The sequence below is a fragment of the Carlito syrichta genome, unplaced genomic scaffold, assembly GCF_000164805.1.
Source record: "Carlito syrichta isolate Samal-C Ts95f unplaced genomic scaffold, Tarsius_syrichta-2.0.1 Scaffold315646, whole genome shotgun sequence".
NCBI lineage: Eukaryota > Metazoa > Chordata > Mammalia > Primates > Tarsiidae > Carlito > Carlito syrichta.
In genome coordinates, this window is record NW_007259742.1 from 796,147 (window position 1) to 802,500 (window position 6,354).

Genomic DNA, 6,354 nt, shown 5'->3' on the forward strand with positions numbered 1-6,354 from the left:
CCTCCCAAAGGCGCGGGATTACAGGCTGAGCCACTGAGCCCGGCTTATTTTTATTTTTTAAAAATGTTTTATGCAACATAACACACATGTAGAAAAGGATACAAATGCCAGGAGTGGTGGCTCACACCTTTAACCCCAGCATTTTGGAAGGTGGCAGCGAGAGGATTGCCTGAGTCTAGGGCCTCAAGACCAGCCTGGGCCACTTGACGAGACCTTGTCTCTACAATAAATCGAAAAATTAGCCAGATATGGTGGTGCAAGCCTGCAGTTCCAGCTACTTGGAAGGCTGAGGTGGAAGGACTGCCTAAGCCCGGCAGGTTGAGGCTGCGGTGGCCATGAGCGTGTCACTGTAGTCCAGCCTAGGCGGCAGAGTGAGACTCCAACTCAAAAAAAAAAAAACAAAAACAAAAAAACAGGAAAATATACAAACATAAACATATACAACTGTGAGCAAGATGCCACCCTCTTTATGCTTGGCTTTCTCTGTTCATTCATGCGGGTGTTGGACACAATGACATCTAAAGATCCTCCTGGCTCTGGGAGTCCTTAATTACCACTACTGTCACTCTTGGTTTACTGCTAATTTCCTTGGTGATCTGAAGAAACAGTTTAACCTGTTTTCACCTGTAACTGGGCATACAGACACCTACCCACCCTGCCTCACAGCACGTATCTCAGTGGCTCCAAAAAACTTTGAAGGAGAAAGCCAGCTAGAGGACAGATGCCATAGGAGGATGGTGCCAAGCACAAGGCCCGCTCTGGGCCACGAGAAAGAGAAGCAGCTTTGGGGTGGGAGTGGGGATGGTGGTGGTCTCCCAGGTCTTATCCCTGAAGGGGAGAAAAGAATTTCCCTCTACACTTTGAGGGTTTGATAACTGAGTCTATGAGATGAACTCACAGCAGGCAATGAGCAGGAGAAAAGATATACAAATTTAGAAATATACAAAAGATATACAAATTTATTGTAAGATATACAAATTTATTGAAAGAAGAGTGCATACCCCCAAACCCTGTAAGATCCAGAAGCTTAGGTACCCTCTTCATAGGGGAGAGGGAAGGAGGCGTGCAAGCAATTTAAGGGATAGTAAATAATTTTGGAAAGATGAGTGGGCTCCCAGAAGAATAATCCGTGACAGGCTATCTGGCAATGGTGTCACCTCCAGTCTCCTCCCCTGTGACACTGTTACTCTTCCCAGATCATGGGATTCCCTGGGGGACGGGCAGACTGATGACAGTGAGTTCCTTTTGGAAGACCCCTTTATAAGCAGATAGGGGGGCTCAGGAAAAGCCACTGCTTGTATCCACTCTTCCTTAAGTGCCCTCAACTCAAAAGAATCAACCTACAAAAGTGCCACATTTTGTGGCGGCAGTTCCTGAACTTCCTCACCCCACTTCAGGTCCAGTGGTTTTTGGCACAGTCAGAGACTGAACAGAGGAGGGTCAGCTGTGGGCAGACTTGGCTTACTGTTATTCAGTACCTGTTTTGTTCCAGGGACAACGCTTGGTAATTTCATTTGGTTACCTTGAAGGGTCTCACTTAGTCCTTGAAGTATCCCCTTTTCAGATGATAGATGTTGGTGTCCAAAGAGGGTAACTGACGTTTCCAGGGTCCTCATAAAAAGTCAGCCTGTATGTGGTAAAGCTATCATGTGAACCCCCACATTCTCACTCTGAATCAAGTGTCACTGCCCTGTGCTGCTTCAGAGAGCTCAGCTCTCCCTACACCAGTCCAATCAGTTTTACTCCCATCCCAGGGGATCCCTTGGAATGAGTCTCGCCCCTTCTCGCCTGAAAGCCTTCAGATAACTGAAGACTCTGGTCCTATCCTGAGTCTTCCCTTCCCATTTCTCTGATTTTTTCTCAGAGGCCACAGGTTTGAAGCCCCCTCACCACTGAATGGCTCCTCACCTCTGAGAATCTGTGAGATGGTGGAAGGTAGAAAAGAAGTAGATGATCAGCTTGTCCTGGTATTGCCCACGACTTTTCTGGTTTTAGTACCCAAGTCCTGGATCCCAAGAAACCCAAGCAGTCCTAGGAAAACTGTTATGGTTTGCTAGTGACTGTCCCCCTTTTGAAATGGAATGTCCATCCCCTAGAACCACTCTCGATGCTGGGCAAACTAGGATGGTGATCATCTTAGAAACAGGGGTCAAAAAAAAAGGAAGCAAATTTTGCTGGACATTCAGTTTTCCCCTGAGGGGAAAGAAGGTGAGAGGTCAGGGAAGAAGAGAGTCCTGTACCATCGGTGACCTGGAGGATCATGGTGAGGATTCTTGCTCTGGGTGCCAAGCATGAGGTGAGTGTCTGGCCGGCGTCCATGTGTTTGGAACCAAGACTCACATTCAGGTCAGTCCGTGCGTTTGGGAGAGCTGCAGGGGATGTGGCTGAACAGGCAAAGCCTCACACCATCTTTAGGAATATGTAGCCTGAGGAGCCTGTCACTTGACTGAAAAAGACTTGCTGAGGAATAAACAAGTCCCAAAGGAGGTGAAGACACACTTGGGACCCAGAGTGGGAAACTGAGTCACATGAGAACGGATTGGATATCTGCTGGTTTTCCATTTGAGGGGAATCCCTTCCCACTTTCTTCTCAGAACAGCCCCCCTTTCATAGAGGTGTGAGTTCATACCCCATACATGGAGGGGCAGTATGCTTTGGGAGAAAGCTATATCATACTGAACTTACTGTTGGATATCCTGATCTACCTTCCCACTCTGAATCAAGTGTCACTGCCCTGTGCTGCTTCAGAGAGCTCAGCTCTCCCTACACCAGTCCAATCAGTTTTACTCCCATCCCAGGGGATCCCTTGGAATGAGTACCGTATTATGAAATGGCCCAGTACCCTAAAACTGAGGGAGCCCCCTAGGCTGCCCTCAACTCACACACCCAGCCATTACCAAAGGACAGTGTGCATTCAGAGCCTGTCCCTTTCCCAAAAGACTCATGGGCACAGTAGATAGAGCCCTAGTAGGCTCTGCCAGCTCCTGACCCCATTCTTAGCCCTTGGACAATGGCCTCAAGTGACCATCTCCTGTAGACTCCACTCACTTGCCAGATTTGAGACCCCCTGGTTTGGTTCTCTGGTCTGGCCTGGACCACTCTCTCCAGGACTCCCCAGATGTCCCCATTGAAGACTGACAATTGTTCCTCCATAGGCTCCACCCACCTGCTGGCACCACCTCTCTGCTCCCCTAACCTGTCACTGGGCATGGAGGCCCAGAAAGTCTTTCTGAAGTTTCAGAACTAGAAGACCCTGGCCTTTGTCTCTCTTCCACCCCTAAACACATGGACAGCCTGAGTGTATGGAGGGTAGTTCCCACCACTCTCATACTGTTCTACTATTTTCAGTGGCTGCACAGGGCCCCAGGTCATGGCTTTGCCATCCTTCAGTAATATTCCCCCTTTTGGTCACTTAGGCTTCTCCCCATTCTCCCTGTACACCCATAGCTGCTTCCTGTATAGTCAGGAGAAACCTTGCAGCAGGACAGCAGTGGACAGGAGGAAGGAGGGCCTGGCCTGACCTCTATGCAAGGAAAGCATTTGTGCAACTGGTCCAGGATCATGTCTCAAGAAGGAGGTGGTGGGGTGGGCCTCTAGGACTCAAGTAGGCCCCTAGGACAGGAAATTTGAAGGACTTTGAAGGCCTAGAAACAGCCCTAGAGTGGGGACTGCAAGGAGAGTTGTTCAGTAGCCAAGGAAGTAGGAAGAAGGCCCTGGAATGCATGGAGAAGGGTCTTGGGCAGTCAGCCTTCTGTGGGGGCAGTGGTGGGGACTGGAGAGAGGAAGTTGGAAGGAGCAAGGCTTTTAGAGGCAGCTCTTCAGGGGTTTTCCAAAATGGGAAATCACTGGAGTGACCTAGGCCCCTCTGAGCAATGAACATTTTGCACTTCCTTGAAGGCTCTTGTTCCAAATCCCCCGGGGCCCCAGAGTCACCAGTGTGTGCCCATCACTCCATGCAGAGCCCTAAGAGGTGTGATCACAGACCAGTTTGGTTATTTAACAATCATAGCAGAGGAAGCTGTGTGATTTTGTAAAGTCAAGCACAAAATATAAATAATCACTGTTGTCTTTAATTTACTTCCTAGCCGGGCTCGGTGGCTCGCCTGTAATTCTGTGCCTTTGGGAGGCTGAGGTGAATGGATTGCCTGAGCCCGCGCGTTCGAGACCCGCCTGGACAACTTGGTGAGACCTCATCTCTACAATAAATAAAAAATTAGCAGGGTGTGGTAGCATGCGCCTGTCATTCCAGCTGCTTGGAAGGCTGAGGCGGAAGGATCACCGGAGCCCAGCAGGTCGAGGCTGTGGTGGCCGGGAGTCGCCACTGCACTCCAGTCTGGGCAACAGAGTGAGATTCCAACTCAAAAAAAAAAATTACTTCTTAAGTATAGAGCATAAAGCTTTGAGGAGATCACTTTCAACTCCAAAAAGAATTAGGAACCAGTGCCATGGATCAGCATTTTCCAAAGTACATTCTAAGGTATGCTAGTTCCTTAGGATGTTATTGGCTGGTCTCTGAGGAAAATAGGGTTGTGTCCTCAAATATAGTTGAGAAAGCCTGAATATTATCTGTTCTCATTAAAGGTTATGAAGAAGTCCTGCAGCATTTCTGAGACTTATTTAATGAATCTTTTAAAACTTTTATTTTATTTATTTATTTATTTATTTTTTGAGTTGGAGTCTCACTCTGTCGCCCAGACTGGAGTGCAGTGGCTGCTCCCGGCCACTGCAGCCTCGACCCACTGGGCTCCAGGGATCCTTCCGCCTTAGCCTTCCGAGTAGCTGGAATTACAGGCGCGTGCTACTATGCCCGGCTGACTTTTTGATTTATTGTAGAGATGAGGTTTTGTCAAGTTGCCCAGGCGGGTCTCGAACCCGTGGGTTCAGGCAATCCACTCACCTCAGTCTCCCAAAGCATGGGATTACAGGCTGAGCCACCGAGCCCGGCTGAATCTTTTTTTAAAATAAAATACTTAATATCTTGTGGAACTACTATTTTGCAATAACCTACAATACACTCTATGTAACATTCCAACTCTCACCACTATTGAACTCTCAATATTTGAGCCAACTGTATTGTTCCAATTTGCTTTTTTTTTTTTTTTTTTTAAATTGGAGTCTCACTCTGTCGCCCAGGCTGGAGTGCAGTGGCATGCTTATGGCCACCACAGCCTTGACCTGCTGGGCTCAGGTGACTCTTCAGCCTCAGCTTTCCAAGTAGCTGGAACTACAGGTATGTGCCACCACATCAGGCTAATTTCTTTATTTATTGTAGAGATGAAATCTCACTAAGTTGCTCAGGCTGTTCTCAAACCTGTGGGCTCAGGCAATTCTCTCACCTCAGCCTCCCAAAATGCTGGGATTATGGGCATGAGCCTTGGTGCCAATTGCTTTTTAAGTCACATAATTAAATCATTTAATTCTAATGTAGGTGGGGACACACAACTACATTAGAGTAAAAACCTCATAGGGTCAGAGAGCACTGTGACTTCCCAATGGAGAAAAATCAGGTTATATCTCCTGAACTGTTTCCTTATTTGCAAGGTGGGTTTAATAACAAAAAATTCCATGGGCTGTGAGAATTAAGAAGTAATTATGTGAAAGTCCCTAGCTCAATGCCTGATGCTAAGTAAATAACTGGTAGGGAATGAAGATAGATCTTTGAGAGTTGAAATGGGATGGGGAGGAGAAATGGCCTAAAATCTGAACTAGGGGAAGGCACTGAAAAGAGTCATGGACAGAATAGCTGAAGCCCCTTCTCAAGAATAAATATACATACTCAAAATTTCAGTATTTTGGGAAAGAATTAGAGGGAAAAGAAAGAAGAAGAAGGGGATGAATATTTGAGTTCTTCTTCTTTTTTTGGATCTATGATTGTATCAGTTAGCTTTTTTTTTTTTTTTTTACTGTAAAACAAATTATAACAGAATGCAGTGCCTTCACACAAAAATCATGTATTAGTTCATGATTTTATGTGTTGGCATATTTGGGCTGGTCTCAGCACGGTGGTTATATCAGTCTTGCCTGAATTCACTTATGTAGATATAGTTAGCTGTTGGGTTGTTGGGCTGAATAGACTAAGATGGTGTCACTCACATGTCTGGCAGCTGGTGGCTGTTAGCAAAGGACCTTGACTGTACTTCATGTGGTTTCTCTAACAGACTAAGTTCAGATTTGTTCCCATGGCAAGTCAAGGTATCTGATTCCTACGCTTGAACTCAAACAACCTCACTTAAAAAACATTTTTTTTTGGCCGGGTTTGGTGGCTCAGGCTGTAATCCCAGCACTTTGGGAGGCTGAGGTGAGTGGATTGCCTGAGCCCGTGGGATTGCCTGAGACTCCAACTCAAAAAAAAAA